Source organism: Danio rerio, chromosome 3, assembly GCF_049306965.1.
Source record: "Danio rerio strain Tuebingen ecotype United States chromosome 3, GRCz12tu, whole genome shotgun sequence".
Taxonomy (NCBI): domain Eukaryota; kingdom Metazoa; phylum Chordata; class Actinopteri; order Cypriniformes; family Danionidae; genus Danio; species Danio rerio.
Genome location: NC_133178.1, coordinates 24,427,941 through 24,450,476, shown reverse-complemented (window position 1 = coordinate 24,450,476; position 22,536 = coordinate 24,427,941). Strand labels below are relative to the sequence as shown.

Here is a 22,536-nt window from a genome sequence, read left to right as displayed (position 1 = left end):
TGCTGTGCACCTGATGCAGAGCAAAGAAAGCCATTTCCGAGCAGCACCTGGTTTACATGATTGTTTCAGAGCAAGGGCTTTGTAATAATAATAATAATAATAATAATAATAATAATAATAATAATAATAATAATTATTATTATTATTATTATTATTATTATCAGTTACTAGTGTTTTTATTGTTTGGTGTGATTTTTTTCTTTTTAATAGTTGTTACCAGAACCAGAATAAGAACAATTTGGGCCCTGCTATAAAAACAAAGGGTACCATTTGTTTTCATTTATTTCTTCCTATTTTAATTATATATTGTAATTATTTATTTGATAATTAATACTATTTTATTGCAACGCCAAAGTAGGCCTGTCTTATTATTTTTTTTATTATTAAATTTGCTGTTATTGTAGGCTAGATGGCAGGCTTTAAATATTTTAAATAACATTTACTCATAACCTTACTAATTCGAGAGCCGAACCTAAAAAAGTTTAAGTGCAATAAGCCTGTACAATAAAGGGAGCCGCAATGCATATTTCTAGCGCATTCTTTCACTCAACAATTATTGCTGGAAAAATGAAATAAATTTCAAATTAACCAATTAAACACATTATAGTTGATAAAAAAATTGTGTCTAGTAGTTCCGACAAACAGATGAGCTCGCTACATGTGCGTTGCGCTAATAATTTGACATTTGCTCTTCTTGAGAAAGTGCTACAGCGGGCCCTGCTATTTCACATATAAGGTTAGTGATACGTATTTTAAATTAGTATTGCACATTATTCATTCATTTTCTTGTCGGCTTGGTCCCTTTATTAATCTGGGGTCGCCACAGCGGAATGAACCGCCAACTTATTTAGCAAGTTTTTATGCAGCGGATGCCCTTCCAGCCACAACCCATCTCTGGGAAACATCCACACATACACACACACTTATACAGTATGGACAATTTAGCCTATCCAATTCACCTGTACAGCATGTCTTTTTACTGTGGGGAAAACCAGAGCACCCGGAGGAAACCCACGCGAACGCACAACACTACTGAATTAGACACACAATCTCAAAAAAAAAAACTTGATGCTTATTTACATTATCTAAAGTCATTTCTGAGGTAGGATCTGTTGTTGTATTATATATTTTCGTTTTAATATGCAAATAATTTTCTTTAATTTGTAATAGGTCCCTCATTGCATAAAATAACCAGCCTTTGTATTCAATATGTTTGTAAATTGTCCATCCAGTTTGACGCAAGCTAAACAACATTTTGGCCTGTTTTGCTTATTAAATGAGTGATTTTCAGGAGAAACAAATCATCCATCCACACAGTTTTGTATAGGACCTGTGTGAACAAAAATGTACACTTCATCATAGCCTATAGGAAAATGTATCTGTTTAGAACCAATTTTGTGTTGTATAATTAAAAATATTAAAAATACAATAAAAATAAAAAGAAGGAATAACATTTGAAGTGCAATGCTTCAAAGATCCAATACGCTGCATGCAGAGCCAAAACAAAAACTGGTTTGTTTGTTTGTTTAATAAAATAATAATATGAAATTAAAGTGAAATAGTTCCATAACCTGTATTATAATTGTAGTCACCCTAGATGACAAATCATCCGTTGCGCCGGTCAGTTTCACCTTTAATCAAGAATGTGCCAGAACCAAATGAGAATATTTACAGATTACCTCGGAATGAGATCTCGGTCTGTGAAGGATGCAGAACACAGAAACTCGCTGAGAATGGAGATGCATGTTAGATGTTTTATATCCCTTTAGATATTGTAAATAAACAACTAGTTTTTATAGAGATTGTGTCATGTCTTTTCTTTGACGCACGCGCTGAACAGCCTGTAGCCTAAATAATAGTTTAGATTTTATAACATATAATGTTCCATTACTTTAAATGTATAATGTTTTTTAATATTTATAGATTATATAAAATATATAGTTTATATAAATGCGCTCTGATCATTCAAGGATCATAATGCGTTGCATATTCTTCTTATTCTTCATTAGGCTTGATCCGTAAATTGTGTATTTTATAAACTGATCGTTTATAAGGACTAAGCTCTTAATAACTGTAATTCCTCGAATGGAAAAGTCTTGATTAAAGAAAAAGAGAACTTAATTCGACATATGCATATAGTCTAAATAAGCTTTTTGCATCAGGTGTTTACACACACAAATTAAGCAGTTTATACGTACATTTAATGTTACTTTGAAATTACTTTTGATGCAATAAATAATCCTAAATAGTTGAAAGTGTTAACATATTCTTGAAATGTAGTTATTTTATAACTATGAAATTTATTACTAAACAAAGTGAATTATTATGAATTTGCCAAGAAATAATCCACTTTACCACCGTAAAGCAATGCCCCACACTCACTAGAACGGTAGGACTGTATGATATGTTCTGTATATAAAATAGAGAAAATAAGCAAGATGCGCAGTCTCATGCAGCCTTAGTGAAATATAGCGCGTCACAGCAATGAACTAAAAATAAAACCACCCTTGAAATGCTGGCGATCTTAATTTTTTCAGCCTACACTGACTGAGAATAATGTTGCACTATTTTATTAACAAATAATTAGAATGTTTTTTTTTCCTTCAACACATTCATCACTACTTTTGCCTGTTCAAGTTTTTTGCGCGCGCTTGAGCGCGAAGGCATCTATTTTCAGGTGCAAGATGCCACTTTGGGTGGCACCAGCACACTCTGCCACACCTGTGGCTATGTTCCTGCTACAATAATAATAACAACAACAACGACAAAATAATAACAAAAAATAATAATAATAAGACAGGCCTACTTTGATGTTGCAATAAAAAAGTATTAATTATCAAATAAATATTTACAATAGGCTAAAGGCATATATTAAATTAAAATAGGAGAAAATCCAATAGAAACAAATGGTACCATTTATTATAGCCCCATGCAGGGTCCATTGTGTTCTTACAACCATTAAATAACTAAGTAAATAATAATAATAACAATACTAATAATAATAGGCCTAATAATAATAATAATAATAATAATAATAAATTATTATTTTATACAGAGTAGGCTATTATTTAGGCCTACAATAGCTCTGAAACAATCATGTAAACCAGGTGCTGCTCGGAAATGGCTTTCTTTGCTCTGCATCAGGTGCACAGCAGCAAGAAGTTTGGCAGTGAACTATGACCTTATTTTAATGACAAATGTCTAAGAATACTGCTGATTTACGTTTTTATTTAATTTATACATACGCAATGAATGTAAGCCTGCTAACTGTGTGTGGTTCACATGATAGAATATGTAAACTTTGTTTATATATATAATTAAATAATAATAATTAAAAGCCTGCGTGTAAGGCTTTTATTTTGAGGGTGACGTCACGAGCGCAGATTTGGTTAACCAATTAGAGGAAAGTGGGCGTTTCAGCACCGCCTACATGTGTAAAATGAATTTTAAAGTCGTTTATCCGTTTTCCTACCCTAAACCAAAAAACGAAAATCCAGCCAAAATCTCGTTTTTTCGTTTTCTCGTGAGCAAAAGAAAAACGGAAAAACGGCCGTTTTCTCCATTTCCTTTATTCCGTTTGAAAATGGGAAACAAATGAACACGGATCATATTTTGACTCATTATTTCGTTTTGGTTTTGTGTTTGTTTTAATATTTCGTTTTAAGTTAATAAGCAGAATAACAGATGAGTTTCCGTTTTTTCTGCCTACAGAATAAACAGAAAAACGAAATATTCATCGTTTTTCTGATGTTTCGTTTTCCGTAATAAAAGGAATAATCAAATGAACGGATGATACACGGACCCTTTTACGTTTGATGATCCGTCAATGGACTCAAAATACAATTTCATTTCAATTTTGTTTGCAAAAAAAAACGTACACTTACAAAACTTGCTTGAATAGGAAATTTGGCCAACAACAAAAAAAAAAGGTTTAAGAAATAAGTATTGTTTTCCTTTTTAGACTCATGGAAACCAAAGATAACATTCTGTTATTTATTCATTCGTTTATTTTCTTTTTGGCTAAGTGCTTTTATTAATCTGGGGTCCCCACAGCAAAATAAACTGGCAACTACCCTTCCAGCCCACCACTGGGAAAACATCCATTTACACTCATTCACACAAATACACTACTAAAATAACAAAAAAACAAAAAAAAATAAGATCCACTACGCAAAAAGAAGAGTTGGTTTTAATTTAATTCTTAAGCCTTTTAAAAATTACACTTGTCTAGCTATGGAGTTTTGGACACTGGATGATGGCTGAGAGAAATTACGTGTCACACGTGTCCAAACTGCGCTCACAAGATTCAAGCTACAAGCAGAGTCTAGCTGCACCAAACGCAACGCAAAAACAACAGACACATTTAAATACCAGGCATTTCACACCCAAAAAATGGTAAGGGTTACAATCTAATTAATACACATTAAAGCAGGTTATTAGTAAAAGTATACAGTAGGCTGAGTTTAAGTCAGTTCTGACTTTCATTTTCAAACCGTTTGCTAACTTGAGTTCTTATATTATCAAGATCTGAGTGAACTATATCTGCTGGTTTCAGTAGTGTAGCAATAAATGTCACGTAAAATGATGTTCAAACTTACATTGGTAGCATTTATTACTAAATAAATGAACGTGTTATGAGTCTGTCACATAAGATTCGTTTCCACAACATCTTTTCGTGACTGAAAGTTGTTCAGGGATGAACGTCGTGATACATTTAGGTTATACTGTTTATTTCTTTCAACATACCTGATTAATTTTCATTCTTTTCACTTGCTATATCACTGTTGGTTCTCTTTCGATTCCGAGCAAATCCTCTTAAAAAAGAGCGACCATCAAAGCAGGCTGGTCAACGTACCAAAGTAATCGTGTAGTGATTATTTTCACCAAAAGATGGCGCTGCGATCTACACCGATTATTTGAATCATTTTATTTCAGCAGCTACGGTGAGAAGAACTGAACCTGGATGGAAACAGAACACTGTTGTCATCATTTAGCAAAATTACCTTCGTTTTGCCGTAAGGTTAGTCACATACCAACGATTCATTTTGAATTAAACCAAATTATGTTTGAATGCTCTGAATAACTGGGCTTGAACAAGATGTAGTGTTGTTTAGCTAAATGCTAATGTTGGTAATTCCCACACGCATCTTAAATATAGTTTAGCAATTGAGTTCAAATGTAATCCCGAAGTGAATAAATAAAAATAACAATAGTCAGCTAAACAATTATTTGCAATAATTACAATTAGATGTATTTAATATTTTGTCATGTTTTTGTGAGTAATAAACTCATTGCTAAAATTGCTTTGCATTTCTGTTTACTTGCCATGGCCATTATTTACAGTTTTTAAAGTACAATTTTAATTTAGGGTGAGTAAACAACATTATCAGTTTTAGTAATACTAAAAATCTCTGTGATATTTTAACAGTTAAACTTGAAAAGTCGCAGGTTTCAATGTTAGACATCTCGTCACCTTATACTACTAGCACTCAGTATAAATTCTAGTGAAGATTAATAATAATAAAATAATAAAAATAAGTAAGGAGTCAAGACACAAAAATAGAGCTGAAATATGGGATTGCCCATGCTGAAGAAAAACTGAACGTCTGGTCACCCTATTGTGGCCATGATAATTTTGTAGTGAAAACTCTGATATCGTGACAGCCCTAACAAAATAAAGCACTAAAGAATTACATCAGTCAGTGTAGGACGACCAGGGGCAGCAGAGGAGTCAGTGACATTTTAAACACATGACTTAATGGAAAGTGTAAATGTCCAATAATTTAGGGGTGAAGAGCCGTCTAAATGCAAACTCCCCGTCCTGCTTTCAAAACATTTATCTTAGACACACTCCCACCATTGTGTCTCTGTTAACAGCCATCAGGCACCTCCTAAAACAACGGCTTCCGGAATGTCTGCAAGTGTGAGGAGGGCTGGAAAGGTCAGATTCAGATCACCCCGAAGCAGGACAACTCCAACGTAAGTACCAAAGGCCATATTCTGTTCTCAGAGCATCAGATGAATAAAGTTGAACTTCGGCTGTGTGGCTGGAGGAACGGATTAGCGCTGTTTGTCTGGGTTTCTCAGGATTGGATTCTGAAGGAATGACCCATAAGAAACCTCATTAAACTTCTTGAGATTAGTCAACATCGCTTTTTTAGATCACTTTGGTGTCTATAAGACTGAAGAGAAATGTTTAATCTAGTGTTTGCCATCTCAGATCTCAGTTCTATTATGAGGAATCTTTCACTCTCTCTCTCTCTTTCTCTGTAAACCATCCACGGTTTGATCTCTTTCAGAGCTTAGGGGCTCCTGGGACCCTTATATGCACATCTAACCCTATGTAAACCTCTCACGCAGGCTTCTTTTTTTTTTTGTACTAGGGCTGCACAATATATCGTTTCAGCATCGATACCGCAATGCACGCATCAACAATAGTAACAATGCAGAAACTGCAATATCAAATTAGCATTATAGTTGACCAGGATCCCTACTTGAAAAAATGTGCTTTGTGGAGTCATTGCAAACTGTAACCATAAAGTTATTAATAGGCATGCTCTGATCGATCGGCCAGAGATCGGTATTGGCCAGTATTCATATTTAATGAATCGATCGGTACTCGCTGATCTGGCTGATCTCATCGCAAGCGTTTGAGTTCGTTTTAGATGAGCAAAATATTTGAATGATCTTGCATGTATTTAGGCCTTTTAATAACTGAAAGTTCTGAGATTTCTGTGTTGTGACAATATTGCAAGTTCACTAAAACTTGGCTGGCAATATAAGATACAGTTAAAAAAAACTTTAAAAATTATGTTTTTTAAAATGAATATATAATAGAATAACTTCTTGTAATTTACTTATTGCAGTTAACAGTATAGTTTATAGACCTGTTTTCTTTTAGTAAAGAAGTAATGGATTTATAGGTGTGCATTTTAACTTCTTATGCATCAAATATGCTCCATGTTATTTCCAAATTGCATTGTTAGTCATTTTTCTAACCAATTTTTGACATGTTCACACCTAAATGGTTATAAGAGATGTGTTTTAGGGTTTATATGCAGCATCCTTAATTTATTCTCTTAGGTAAGACAGTTGAAATCAGAATTATTAAACCCCCTTTGAATTTATTATTTTTTAATATTTCCCAAATGATGTTTAACAGAACAGTTTTTCATAGTATGTCTGATAATATTTTTCTTTTTCCGGAGAAAGTCTTATTTGTTTTATTTTGGCTAGAATAAAAGCAGTTTAAAAATTTTTATTAACCATTTTAAGGTCAAAATTAGCCCCTTTAGGCTATATATTTTTGATAGTCTACCGAACAAACCACTGTTATAAAAAAAACTTGCCTAATTACTCTAGCCTGCCTAGTTAACCTAATTAGTTAAGCTTTTAAATGTCACCGTAAGCTGTATAAAAGTGTCTTGAAAAATATCTAGTATATTATTATTATTTTCCTTCATCATTTATTTATTCATTTGTTCATTTTCTTTTCGGCTTAGTCTCTTTATTAATCCGGGGTCACCACAGCAAAATTAATTGCCAATTTATCCAGCATGTTTTTTTACACAGCGGATGCTCTGTCTGTAGTTTGCTTGTTTATATTCAAATTGTTCAGATTAAAATTAAACAAATCATTAACCTAGTTTACCAAAGTCATACATTAATATCAAAGGAATTAGGCACTGTGGGACATTGTGGATTTTTTAAATTTAATCATAGATAATTTATTCAGTATATCCCAGATTACCTTAATTCACCCCAGCTAACATTACAGAAGAGGGCCATCAACCCTCATTAAACTCCGTACAAGCGTTGCTGGTTGTCATGTTCCTCTTTAAAAACCAAACCAAATCAAACAGCCGCAATTCTCTGCTGGTGTCTTGTCTCGTGAGCATCAGGGTTCAGCACTTTCTTGTTGCCAGTTTGGAAACAAAGCAAATACACATCAAGCATGTGCACTTCCCAGTTCTCCTTCCCCCAGCCCTCTAATTCTCCTCGTCTCCTGCTTTCTACTCTCTCACATGGTTTTCACAGAATGGCCCAAACCCCTTGAGAAATGCTCCATGAGAAACAAATGCCCAGGCGCCTTAATGGAGTCCAAATCAGAGCAGGATTCAAAGAGGTGCTCAATATCAAGCGCTTCACCCAGCCACACACACACACACACACACACCTACACACAAAATTGGGGCCTGAGTGTTTGACACCTACGCCCTTGGCATTTCTCTATGTCCTTTTCCCTTATTCCTTTCACTCATTCTCTCCATTTCCCCTTCTCTTTCAGTGCTAATTTCTGGCTTACGAGACACGGGCACAAAGCCGCCTCTTATGCGCATAAGAGTGGCTGGGATTCCTCACCGCGCGCAGGAATGTGAGGTTGGGTTGCTTTTATCTTATTAACATTTCCATACAGGATTAAGGCACTTGGCCCTCAGGACCTATATGTTATATATGTCAGCCATTCTTTGGAGTGTAGCTATGCTCTCGCCGGCTGCAAGTAAACAACTAAAAAGACAATTTGCTAATGCATAAGCACTCTTCATTTTCATTCACACGCTTGTAGGAAAGGGCAAAGGCAGGTGTGAGATCCATGCATGTGTTTTGCTGGTAGGATGACGACTAAGATGTGCTCTTCACATTTTAAGGGTTAGTGGTAAATAAATAAAACATTTAAAATAACTTATTTTTCAATAAAAACTTATGGAAAGATAAATCTTAGCTAATTGAAACATTTTCTCGTTATAAAAGTCATGTTTTGAACATTTTGAGGATTATTTTAAATGTTCTCTGTATACTTAGCATGTAACATATACCTTTTTTAATAGATTCCTTTGTAATTTTCTTTTAATTTTGTATAACTGTCATTTATTAGTTCCTTAATCAAAATAAACTGCTTGACAGAAAACATGACTTGACTTGCATAAATGCAGACTATGTCATATATCATGTATATTATCTAAAGTGACTTACAAATGAGGAATGCAACAATCGATTCACCATAAAAAGGCAAATTATCAAATTCTTATAATAGCAAAAAAAAAGAGAGAATAAAAAGGATCTGAAATATGATTTTGTGCCTAACACATTAATAATGTGATGTGAAGGCAAAGTTCAGATTTCTAAGAAGAGTGTTTTTTAGAGCACATGGATATAGAAGCCCAGCAGGCACACAAGGTCATAAGACATTAATATTAGATAAGATTTAGGTTGTGATGTCTGGTGACCAAAATTCAATGTCTAGCCAACATCTAAGGACAATGTTATTTTGACATCCAACAACAGCATCAAATTACGTTGATATTTGGTTGATTTTAGGTTATGTTGTAAAGTGACCAAAATCCAACAACGAGCCAACATCTTAAACTGACGTCATGACAACGAATACTGATATTTGTTCAACAAATATGGCAACCAAAATCCAACATCTGGTATCTATCAACATATTGGTAACGTCCACACAATGTCAAGCTGTAACGTCATTAGTGGGCCCACCCGCAATCTGCGCTTGCAGAATTCTGCAGATTTCTGCAGATTTTTAAGCCCATTATTAATTCTGTTTATTTACTTGAGTAAATGTGTTTAAATCTACATTCGTTCAGTTTGTTTATTAATTTCAGTAATATTATTGACTAATGTGAAAATGTTCATCTGATTTATGTACAATGCAGTTTGTGCTGTAATATTTTCTGTCTTTTAGTAGATATATTATATGACTAACTTGCTTTTATTTACCAAATAAAGTGAATCTAATTGGATTTGCATTTTAAACATTAAATAAAAGTTAAAAAGGTATTATTTTTTATTTCATATATTAAGGTTTTAGTTATGATACTCCCAAAATAATTCAGCAGAAATCCACAGACTTTACCAAAATTCTCCACAGAAATAGCAAAAAACATCCGCAGATTCCGTCTGGCCCTAATCATTAGTCATTGATATTTAGTTTTTTTTTTTAGGTTGGATGCTGGACAATGACATCAGTCTGATGTTGGAGTACAATGTTAATCTGAAATCATGTTGATGTTCTGTGCCTGCTGGGATATGTCACAGTTATTATAATCAAGTCTTACAATTAGTAAAAATGTGATTTTTACAAATAAAGTTCAATTAACTTAAAAAAAAAAAAAAACAAGTAGTGCACCTGCAAAATAAATCTGAGCCAACTGATTACCAAATGATGTTTAACAGAGCAAGGAAATGTTCACAGTATGTCTGATAATACTGCAAGACTGCAAGTTTTTAATTTATTAAAAAAAAACATTTTAAGGTCAAAATTATTAGCCCCTTAAATTTTTTTCTTTCGATAGTCTACATTCTTATACAATAACTTACCTAAAAGAGTCATTAAAACTATTATGTTTAGAAATTGTTGAAAAGTTGAAAAACATTTTTTTCTCTGTTAAACAGAAATTGGGGAAAAAATAAACTGGGGGTCTAATAATCCAGGGGGACTAATAATGTTAATATCATCTGCTGGACAAAAATGGTTCAATCTCTTTGCTAAACAAGCCTCTGGTTTCAAGGTGTAATTTATGACTGCAGTACAACAACCCTAGTGAAAGATCTTCTCCAAAATCCCTTCTAATGCAAAACAGCTAACCAATCAAACCACCATTACTGAAGTGCAGCCCAGAAGATAAAACATTAGCGCACCGATTCATCTTTAGACATTAAAGAATATCAGATCGGAATAATTCAAGAGCGCTCCCTGCGAAAAAAAGAAGAAAGTCCTCTGTCAAGCACTGTTGGATTAACAGCCCAATGGGAATACAGGGAGAAAGAGATCTCCAAAAAAGCGCGGACAGAAATACAACAGTACGGTGAGAGCATGGAATTTTCCATCCTTCACAGGCAATCCCTATTGACCCCCATTTCATCAGAATACATTAATATTCCCGCGTATTGGCACAGGCCCGCGGCACACACCAGCCGAACAAAGTACTCGCTGACTTTGACGTCTGGGATCTTCAAATAAACCCCAGCTGGGAGCCATGGGGACAGGGAAGTGGAATTAACTGCTATATTAGCTGACCTTCATCCTGTTGTTTCTCCAAACTCGCCTGGTGGAGGCCCCTCGCTCCACCGTAACCAGGGTCTCCCGATTATACAATGTGGGCATTTCCCTTCATGGCAGTACACAAGACTGCAAGGTTTACTGTGCAAACAAGACCCAGTTCTGCCAAAGGAGTTCACTCTGACATTCCTACATCATTCTTTAGGCTTCTCCCTCTTGGCTTTTCTTCACCTCTGCCAGCGCTTCTGGATGATGGAGGGAGCGTCATAACTTTACATGATTTCATTTCGCTCACTTCTGAGGGTGAGTCATTTTGCACCATGCGTCTTTTCACCTGATGTTGGCCATCGCATCAAAACTCGCACTATTCTCTCTGCGGGACTCGCATAAATACAAGATCAGGAGCACAGACCTCTGGATGACTTGCAAGGCACGCAGATGTTACAGACTAAGAAACAAATTCAGTTTAACAATTATTCACATTCTTATAGTTAACTACTTTTATGTTGTCCAGCATTTGGTGGAATATACAAAAACATACAGTTAAAACTAAATGAATGCAGATGAGCTCTAAAACAATTGGTCTGTGCAAGAAACTTAACATTTACAATTTTTACGTTGTCAAGCTTCATAACGATCATCAGAAGCCACCAGTTGCTGTTGTCAAGAGCTGCAGATATTAATTTGTTTTGCCTATAAGCTTTTTTTTTTCAGCAAGTTCCACAAGAATCACCAAGGCCCACATTTCAGCTAAAAGTATTCTCAAATGATCTAATGAAGAAAAAAGTCTTAAAAGCATAGTTCACCCAGAAATAAACATTTACTCACTATTTAATTTCCCTTAGGTGTTCCAAACTTTTATGATTTTCTTTATTCTGATGAGTGCGGCATGGAAGCGCAATGGGTAGCGCTGTCACCTCACAGCAAGAAGGTTGCTGGTTCGAGCCTCGGCTGGGCCTGTTGGCATTTCTATGCAGAGTTTGCATGTTCTCCCCATTTGTCCTCTGGGTGCTCCGGTTTCTACCCACAGTCCAAAGACGTGCGCTATAGGTGAATTGGGTAAGCTAAATTGTCCATAGTGTATGCGTGTAAATGAGTGTATGGGTTTATCCCAGTGATGGGTTGCAGCTGGAAGGGCATAAGCTGCGTAAAACATATGCCGGATTAATCAAAGTACTAAACTGAAAAAAAAAATGAATGGATATATTTTGATGAACACAAAAAAGACATTTTGAACAATGCTGAAACCCTATAACCATTTATTTCATTAGTAGGAAAAACAAATACTATGGAAGTCAATTGTTACATGTTTCCAACATTATTCAAGGTATCTTCTTTAGTGTTCAAAAGAATAAAGAAACTCAAACATGTTTGGAGCAAGTTAAGGTTGAGAATTGATGACTGAATTTTCCGTTTTGTGTGAACTGCCCCTTTAAACTGTATCTTCAGGAGAACTATCGTTTAAACACAAACATGATCAAAACTTTTATGCACTTTTCTAATCTGCTTAATCATATGAACCCCCGTTATCAATTACAAAATATATAATATACTGTAGCATAGTACGGTGGGGGAAATAAATTCAACACTTCGCCATTTTTCTCAGAAAACCTATTTCTAAATGTGCTGTTGGCTAGAATTTTTCACCAGATGTTGGTAAAAAGCAAATAAATCCATATATGCAAAAAACACCAATATTAATTACATGTTATGTGAAATAAAATGAAATGGCACCGGCAAAAAGTATTAAACACATGAAGAAAGGGATGTGTAGAAAGGCAGTTAAAGCCCAGACAGCAGCTAAAATCTCTCAGTATTTATTCAGAAACCCTCTGCCCTTCCTCATTGTAAATTAATATTAGCTGCTTTAGTCTAACATCTGCATTATCAGGACGATAAAGATGAAACCAGAGTGGACATTTTAGCTAGACAATAAACCAAAACCAAAACACAGCTAAGGAAACTCTCAAATGCTTTCAAAGAATGAAACTCAAGCTGTAGAATGGCCCAGCCAAACACCGGACTTGAATCCTATAGAAAAAACAAAATAAAGATCAGATTTGATAGACCAGACTCACAGAATCATCAAGATTTTTACACTCTGTTAAAGTCTGAGAAAAAAAAAAATCACACCTGAGCAATACATGACTTCATTCTCATATCTGAATGACGTCTTTAAGCTGCCATCACTAAAAAAAGCCTTTTATAAAATGTATTAAATACATTTCAGATGTTCAGTACTTTCTCCTTCTGTCATGCATTGTTATTACAAATAACTAATTTTTCTGTTTTTTTTATATTTTATGTTTTTATTGTTTGGGTTTTTACCAAAATCCTGTTAAATTCTATGTCAACAGCTCCTTTAGAAATATCATTCCTAGGAAAACAAAAACATAGCGTGTTGAATACCCCACTGTATATACTTTATAACATAATTATAAAGGGCTATAGTGACAATAAAAAATAGGTTTAGAGTGGCTCAAGGGTGAATAAATGATGACATATGTCTTTTTCAAATGCTGACAAAATTTTCAAGAAAATCCTACATTGCCTTTATAATTCAATATTTTTTTGCAGACTTCCTTTCAGACGTTTTATTGTAACCTCAATGTAGTAATAATATTTTTCCTTGCTCTGTTTACAGTTCATGCTTTCTATTGTTTTCGGCAAACCCACAACTGCTTTAGTAATACACATGTAGCTTAAATTGTCATGCCAATAAAGCCAACTGAAACTCTGAGAGGGGTAGTAATAGTTCCCATCTGGCCTTGTCTCCGTTTTCTCTCTGTCAGCGTATCGGAGCATAGACTGTGATAAACACACAGAGGAGGTGATGTCCTCTGCTAGCTGACAATGAGCAGAGCCTACATGAAGGACTCGGCTGTGCTCAAATCCCCTGTCATCTTCACTCACGAACATCCCATTCACACACACTCAAAAGAAGATTCCCTGCAGTGACATACTGTAGAAGAGAGATTTTTGCTTCCCAACGAACCTGTCAACAGTTTTTAAAAGAGACATTTATTCCTAATGTGAACAACATTTTACTTTACTGAAAAACATTCTGTGCAATGGACAGGTTCGGTGAATGCTAAAGGTCTTTTGTGGAGCCATCGTTGCCAATAAAACCTTTATTTTTAAGTGGTGTTAATATTGAAGATTTGTAATCATTAACATCAATTTGTTATAGTTATTAAGTTATAGTTTCACAATTCTGAAGAAAAAATGTCAAGTTTATGTTTTAAACTAAAGAAGCTTGTGCAAATGCAAGTGAATAACCTAAATATATACACTGTGAAAATATTTGGAAATTCCTTAATTAATTTTCCTTATTTTGTGGTTAATTTTTTTTCTGACTTATTTAGGTTTTTGCATTACATTATGCAGTCTTTCTTCAAATAACTTTTAACCTTGAAAAGTTTGAAAAAGTGACTTTTATGAACATTTTGAATAGTTTGAGGTAGGGCTGCACAATATATTGTTTTAGCATCGATATCGCAATGTGATCATTCGCAATAGTCACATCGTAGGATATATGCATTGTTTGTGTTATAATTCGTCATTTGCATGTTTTTTTGATTCCTGTGGTTGTACAAGGATTTAAAAAATATTCAGCTATAGGATTCATTTGTGACCTTAACTATGGTTCATTTTATTGAATTATTTAAATTTTTATCATTCAGTAACTGTACTTTAGCACTGTTAGACTCAGGAAACTAAAACACTTTATTTCAGTTGTATCTTAATTGTATTTATAGATTGTTATGCATGAAAATACTCACAACACATGCAAATACAGAAATGCGTTGTAAATTGCACAGACCACAACAAAAACGTGTCGGGGGACCATAAATTTTTTATAGATTGTTCATTACATTTTTTGAAAATACAAATAGTAAACCTTAATTCATCAATCTCTGACATGCATGAAGATACTCACAACACATACAAACACACAAACACACTGCAAGTAGCACAAACAACAACAAAAATGTATTGGGGACCCCTAAGTGGGAGATGCACTCCCACTGCAGAATCATCCCAATTCATCTAACACATACATTTTTTTCCAAATAGAGATATTAAGTCATGTGGGGAAATTGTATTCATATCGCACAAAAGTCACTTTGTTAAACTGTAGAGTTGAATTTTTAGCATCAAAAGTCGAAAGAGCAGAGATCAACATCCCATAATGCTAAACACAAAATACGGAACCCGTTAATAAACTTTTTTTTGTGTATAAAGACTGAAATTAGGATATATAAACTACATATTGTTTTTCTTATAATGCTAGAATGATTTTGCATACTATAATTGATAGAGAAAGATTTTTTTAAATCCTGTAAACTCAATTTTATTCTAAATCTAATTAGATCCACTTATTAGGTAAACAAAGCAAGTCTCTCATAAAATATTACTGTACAAACTGTATTGTAATTAAATCATATGAAAATTTTTCATATTAGTCAATAATATTACTGAAATTATTTTGAAAACTTAATATATATAATTCACACACATTTACACAATTGTACAACTTATATAACAGATTTATGTGCACACAGATAATAAATTGATAGATAACAATAATAGAGAAAAAGTAACACCAAAAATCCTATAAACTTAAAGAGAATAAAGTAAAAAGAGAGAGATGTAAACTATAAAACTATAAAAGAGAAAGAATGACTGTAGGCGCTAATAGCCTGAGTGTGCAGACATAAAGCACGATGGTGCTCACGGCAACCCGAGTTCAATTCCTGGCTCGAGGTCCTTTTATGTCCCTTCCCCTCTCTCTGCCCCAGGGCTTAATTTGTGCCGTAACACGCCGGATCCAGATCTGGCACCTCTGAAATCTGATCTGGTACCTTATTTTACCGATTCCCCTCCTCAACCACCCTCCTCTCCTGTCTGCTATTCACTTTCAATTTTGTCTGTGACACCCCCGCCCCGCTTACTTCGTCCGCAACACCCCTCAGCCATCCACTGCACCAAACCTTTGCGAACCTCAGGTATCATGTCGCATCCTTTACCCCAATCTGTTCCGGGACCTCGCAATTCACAAATTAAGAACTGCTCTGCCCCCAATATTTTCCTGTCTATAATCTCTACTATCCTATCCAAATTCAAGGTGGAAAACCCCAAATAATTTTTTTTAAGAGCAAAAAAGCCTAAATATGCAATTGCTGGAAGTAGCAGCAAGCGAAGAAGAGCAAAATAAACTTTTTCTTAAATTCTGGCATTTGTAATCGTTTATTTCTCTTAATACATTTTACAGAGAAAGATAAAGCATATAAACTTTCAAGAGTGCAATAGAGTCACAATTGTGTGAATAAAATTGGCCAAGTATGAGATGTGAAGTAATTGGCATACATACATTTCTGATTCACAAATCTATAATAATAATAACTATAAAACAAAACTGTAAGAGGAAAAAGTCTAAGCTTTAATTAAATCTCCATACTTACATGTATTCCTAATATCTGATTGGCTGTTAAAAATGTTGTATCAGAATCAGGACTTTGATCCAGGAACACGTTCTACTTGCTAAAATCACCTTAAGCGCCAGGATGCATGAAAACATATATGACACCAGTTAAAACGTGTCAGAGTTTCTCTCTTTTTTTTGCCAAAATTCGTCCAGCCCTAATGAAGATCGCAAGGGGTTCGTTTAAAACTTTTCCCTCCAACATGAAAACACTATAAGATGTTTGTAATTTGCTCTGGATAAAAAGCAAACAAATTATTGGATAAGATCACCAGCAAAATGCCTTAAATGTCAATAGAAAACTATGTTACTACTACTCCACGTTTTAAAATAAAGTTTGCTTCCAGACTTTGTGTCTGTTTTGCCAGAGTATGCACTTGTAAATTGTTACAAGTCAAGCATTGATCACTTAGAGCCAGAATTTAGAAAGATTTTGATTGATCCCAATTCTGCCTAAAAGCTTCCAGACTTTCAGGATTTGATGTCAAGCCCGAACAATGAGCTAAAACAAAGTGTTAAGAGAAGTTTTACTGGGCAATGATGACCGCATTGAATTGCATAAAAATCAGATGGATTCTGCTCAAGAAAACTGAAATAAATAAATGTAATCCCACAAAGGAACAAGTGCAGTTACAAATGAGCCCGTATTATCAAAATTATGATAACTCTGAGAAATATATATATATATATATATATATATATATATATATATATATATATATATATATATATATATATATATATATATATATATATATATATATATATTAAGGCTGTAACGATACACCAAACCCACGATTCGATTCGTATCACGATTTTTGACCCACGATTCGATTCGTATCACGATTTTTTTTTCGTGTGGGGTGGGGAAAAAAAGATTTTTAAAACTATTTTTTATTAAATAAAATTATATCATTTTTGTTTTCTTTGTAACAAAATACTTTTGAAAAACCAAACAGAACTAAACTCCATTGTGTAGATGGTTCAAGTATGTTAAAAAATATTTTTCAATCAAGTTGTCTTACATAGAAAAAGTAAATTAAATGGCTACTAGGGATGCTCATTTCGGTTAATTTCGCTAACAGACAACCGCCGCTCATTAATCGGTTATTATAATAACGGTTAACTGGTCAGATTACTATTAATTTTATATTAAACAAATTGACGTGTCTATTTTGTGTCTGACACATTAAATATTGCATTTGAAAATAAGCTACTGATTTATTTTTAAATGCTAGCATATTAATAACAGAACTGAACAACAGCATCTTCACGCACCTGCAGTGTTTAGCACAGAAGAGCAGAATAATCTAAATAAAATGAATAAAATAAATAGGACTGCCCTAAATAATTTTCATTTAAATAATTAATTTATATTACAAAACGAAAATACTGACTGATTCTTTTTAACAACCGGCATAGGATGTTTTTTTCCAATCATGTTTTTTCTTCGTCAAATAAAAATCGCAGACTTCCTCATATTGCCCGCTCCACGGAAAATATGCATTTATTTAATGCCCCGCTGTTATTATTATAATAACAAAACCTTTTACATTTTAATTCATTATTTTAAAGAATATGTCCTGATGGTTTCCTCTCTCTCCCTCCGGTTCAAGTGCGCGCGCTGCGTGATGAAACGACAACACGCGCGCATATGTAGACTTTTTGTAAACAGTTTTGTTGTTTAAATATGCAATTGCATTAGTGTGCATACATGCTTTATAAGCCGAAAACAAGGCGCATCTCACTGCCTTTATGTTGACAAGGAAAAAAGAAGAGAAGAAGCGCGGTCCTCTTATGAAACGACTGAATCAGCTGGGTATCGATTGTGCATAAGTGTTGCTGTCTGTGTTGTTACAATTGTAATATTTAATAATATTATGATATTCAAGATTTGTACATTCATACAGCTCTGGATAACTTAAGCGATTAGACCTTCAGAGCGGCATTATGCGTCCTGCAGTAAAGCGAAATGGCTATAAGCTCCAGCAAGATAGAGTGATTATATACAGTCATATACCTTTATCTACAAATAAAGTATAATTATAGAAACTGTGTTCATCTTAACTGAAAGCTTCGTCCTGTTTCCTGGCCTCATTCATCGCGCACCTGTCAATCAGCACGTAACGTTAACTCCCAAAGGGTTAAACAAAGCTCACTGCATGGTTACAGAAAAGTTTCCTCTGCAGAGGAGTCGGGGCATCTGGTGAACGCCCATGCCTCTCTGCGCAGCCACATTAACAACAATGCTTTGACAGCACTGGCAATGTTTCTGCCGTTGTCTGTTGTCAAGAGGGGTTAAGTTGGTTTTGTTTTTGATATTCCTGACACATTCAGACGGTCCCTTTCTAAGAGCTCCGTGCGAGCTCTCCCGGTTAAACGCTTATTGCGAGGGCTTAAACGGAGCATTGCTCGTTATGTCGAGCGGGAAAAAAGTGTTTCCTCACGTTCTTCTTCAACTAGCTCAACTTTTGCAGGCACGCGTGACGTTATTGGAAAGGTAGTCACCACGGGGTGTGTCGCGATTCTCCCTTATCACACCGCGACACAGGATCGTAGATCTGAGTGTCGCGATTTCGATTTTATATCGTGTATCGTTACAGCCCTAATATATATATATATATATATATATATATATATATATATATATATATATATATATATATATATATATATATATATATATATATATTATTATTATTATTATTATTATTTTGTTTTTTTAAACGGGTGACACGGTGGCTCAGTGGTAGGCATTGTCACCTCACAGCAAGAAGGTCGCTGGGTTGAGTCTCGACCCTGCCAGTTGGCATTTCTGTGTGGAGTATGCTTGCTCTTGCCGTGTTGGCTTGGGTTTCCTCTGGGTGCTTCGGTTTCCCGCACAGTCCAAAGACATGTGATGAATTAGTAGTGTATGTGTGTGAATGAGTGTGTGTGGATGTTTCCCAGTACTGGGTTGCAGCTGGAAGGGCATCTGCTGCATAAAAAATATGCTGGATAAATTGGCAATTCATTCCGCTATGGCGACCACTGATTAATAAAGGGACTAAGCTGAAGGAAAACGAACGGATCAATTAATCAATCAAATGTGTGTTGAGTTACAGGTCTTGAACAATTATATAAAATGTAGTGTTGTTATTAGTGTGTGTATTTATGTATAATGCAGTATATTTACATAATAATCATGCACGATTAAACCTTGGACGTTTCACCAAGTCAATTTAAAGAATCTAATTGACCAAAAACACTTTCAACCATTTTCTATTAGGAAAGTTCATTTACATTTTTAGCGCACTATTGTATAATGAACAACGAAAAATGTAATCCTTGTTACAATCTTTTTCTGACACTGCCTTCTGTTAGTCTGAAGCTGCACGTTCAAGTTCATAAATGTTAAACCTGTTGGCCTGCTCTTGGAAAATACTTTTTTTTAATTCTAGGCCATTAAGTCAGAAATCATTATCAGAATTTCTTTTTTGAGAGGAAGGAGAAAGGTGAGAGAGATTAATCCAAGTGAAAGAAGAAGCCTTCAGCCAAGAAACACCACCTCCCAGTGCAGTCCCTGCCAAGACCTGATTCATCCACAGGATCGAGCATACCAAACATCATCTGTTCGCAATCTTTATCTTTATACAGTTTAACATGTATTTCATGCAAGATACATATTAATTTCAGTAATTTAAATGTCAACCGTTAGACAAGTAAAAAGTCAGAAAGAACAGAGAATTGTTGTGTACAAATGTGACTCATTCAGTTTGTTTCCCATCTGTAAATTGCATGTGTGTCTATAAATATACAGTATGTATATCACATATTTTATTGCAAACATGCAGTTAAGCAACTTTTTACCTAACTCATTTTTCTTCAGATGTATTACAACTACTTAATCTTGCTTGATAAATATAAAAAAATCATGTACTTTAGTAGTTTAAAGGATTAGTTCACTCAAATATTTAAATCCTGTTGCTAATTACTCACTCTCATGTCGTTACAAGCATCTTAAACCTTCGTTCATCTATTTTTCAAGAGTTCACACTTAGATATTCGTTGACAACTGTTAGCAGGTTTGGCATGCTGTCCCGGGAGAGAACCCTGAGCTCGGAAAGAGTTGAGCCCAGGGCTCCCGCCAGGTCCATAGAGCATGTGATCGGAGTACGAGATCATTTGCACGCTTTGCAATGGCTTAACATGTAAATCACTCATGCTAGTGTGAATGCAGCTTTACACTGCAAGCTGCTCAGCTAGTTTACATTTGTAATATTTGTATTGTTTGCGAATTTAAAAAAACACCTCGTGGATAGTGAATCTTATGGAATTCTGAACCTGCATCTCATTTCAGAGGCTGCTACTGTCCTCTAGAGTTTGCATTTTTTGAAAATCAGGCAGCCTACATAAATGAAAAAAATCCACTGTGTTTTCTGCCAGGGCAACCTAGGGTGCCAAAATATAATTGGGTAAACTGGCAGTGGGTCAAATTACACAGACCAAAACACCAAGACAGACAAGGATGTATTTATTGTAGTCCCCCTGAATTATTAGCCCCCCCCCCCCCCCCCCCCTGTTTATTTTTTCCCTAATTTCTGTTTAACAGAGAGAAGATTTTTTCTAAACATAATAGTTTCAATAACTCATTTTTAATAACTGATTTATTTTATCTTTGCCATGATGACAGTAAAACATATTTTACTAGATGTTTTTCAAGACACCTCTATACTTTAGCTTAAGTGACTTTTAAAGGCTTATCTAGGTTAATTACATTAACTTGGCAGGTTAGGGTAATTGGGCAAGATATTATATAATGATGGTTTGTTCTGGCTATTGAAACAAAATATAGTTTAAAGGGGCAAATCATTTTGACCCTAAAATAGTTTTGAAAAAATTAAAAACTGCTTTTATTCTAGCTTAAATAAAGCAAATAAGACTTTCTCCAGAAGAAAAAAGTATTATCAGACATACTGTGAAAATTTTCTTGCTCTGTTAAACAGCATTAGGTAAATATTTTAAAAAGAAAAAAAAAATCAAATGGGGGCCAATAATTCTGACTTCAAATGTACAACCAAATTTTAGTGCCAACCAAAGTGCAGTAGTCATATACACATTCAAACAATTTAAAAAGTTCTAATTTTTATGTATTTAGTATATATTAAAAATATCTTAAATATAAATATAAAAACTAAAATGTCTATTCATCTCATGAAGGCCGTGTTTTTTTAATTATTGAGAGTGGCTATAGCTTGTCCACCCTGGCTCTGATTGTCCAGTATTGTCTCCCGGATGATAACAGTTTAAACAGATCTTGTCTGGGGTGTGATGTGTCTTATATACTATAAAATAACAAATTATAATAATAAAATAATTCAAAGGAGAATAACTGACTTTAGCTCTTTTTTCTAATAAATTTGTTCACTTAGCATGTTTTGTTAAAAAAAAAAAAAAAAAAAAAAAACATTTGCTTTCTGCAAATATTTTATGGAATTTTATGCTTTGGAAGAGTCAAAAACTTACATAAAGCACCTTTTAAAAAGCTTTTTAGCTTAGACTGGCCTCGGGTTAAGTAAATTAACAGCATTTTTTCATTTTGGGGTGAACTATTCCTTTAATGATACTAAAATAACACTTCCTGCCTCTCCTGAGGAACAAGAGAATGACACACTCTCTCTTTCTCTCTCAGCATCTGGTCTTCAGAAGTGTCTGTGCACACATGGAGCCATTAGTTCCACTTCTGGCTGGACCTGGACCTAATCCTGCCTCTCTCTACAGTCTTCAGGGGCCCGTGGGGGCCACCCAAGAGACCCATAACCACAGCAGCAACAAATACCTCAGTCCTTACGTACAACTGCACAAGTCCAGGTGATTCTGTCCCTGAAAACTCACTTCAAAGCTTTGTGTGTCACTGCTGCAGCACCTCGACTGACCTCCAGGCAAGCTGGACAGATAGCCAGACAGAGGGGGGAAAGACAGGAATGACTTGTGACAGTGAGGAAAAATTCCAGAGGTGTTAGAAGAGGAACAGGAGGTAAGTTGGTGTCTGGGA

The 22,536-nt window shown here is 34.7% G+C and overlaps 2 protein-coding genes across 13 annotated transcripts in view; one reads left to right on the top strand and one right to left on the bottom strand.

Annotated features, from left to right (window-relative positions):
• pik3r6b (phosphoinositide-3-kinase, regulatory subunit 6b) overlaps positions 1–4,942 on the bottom strand; it is a 135,077-nt gene extending 130,135 nt beyond the window's left edge. The window contains exon 1 of one of the 5 annotated variants that reach the window (XM_073944508.1): positions 4,747–4,942. The gene's annotated coding sequence lies outside the window, so the exon portion shown is untranslated. The remainder of the gene's footprint in view (positions 1–4,746) is intronic. The other 4 variants (XM_073944507.1, XM_073944511.1, XM_073944510.1 and 1 more) reach the window with 4 other exon arrangements.
• Positions 4,085–22,536, top strand: part of usp43b (ubiquitin specific peptidase 43b) — a 154,603-nt gene continuing 136,151 nt past the window's right edge. For 2 of the 8 annotated variants that reach the window (XM_073944502.1, XM_073944495.1), the window contains exons 1-5: positions 4,946–5,020; positions 5,878–5,979; positions 8,038–8,125; positions 8,288–8,379; positions 22,174–22,518. The gene's annotated coding sequence lies outside the window, so the exon portion shown is untranslated. Of the gene's footprint in view, positions 4,396–4,945; positions 5,021–5,877; positions 5,980–8,037; positions 8,126–8,287; positions 8,380–22,173; positions 22,519–22,536 lie in introns of those variants that run through there. The other 6 variants (XM_073944504.1, XM_073944498.1, XM_073944503.1 and 3 more) reach the window with 4 other exon arrangements.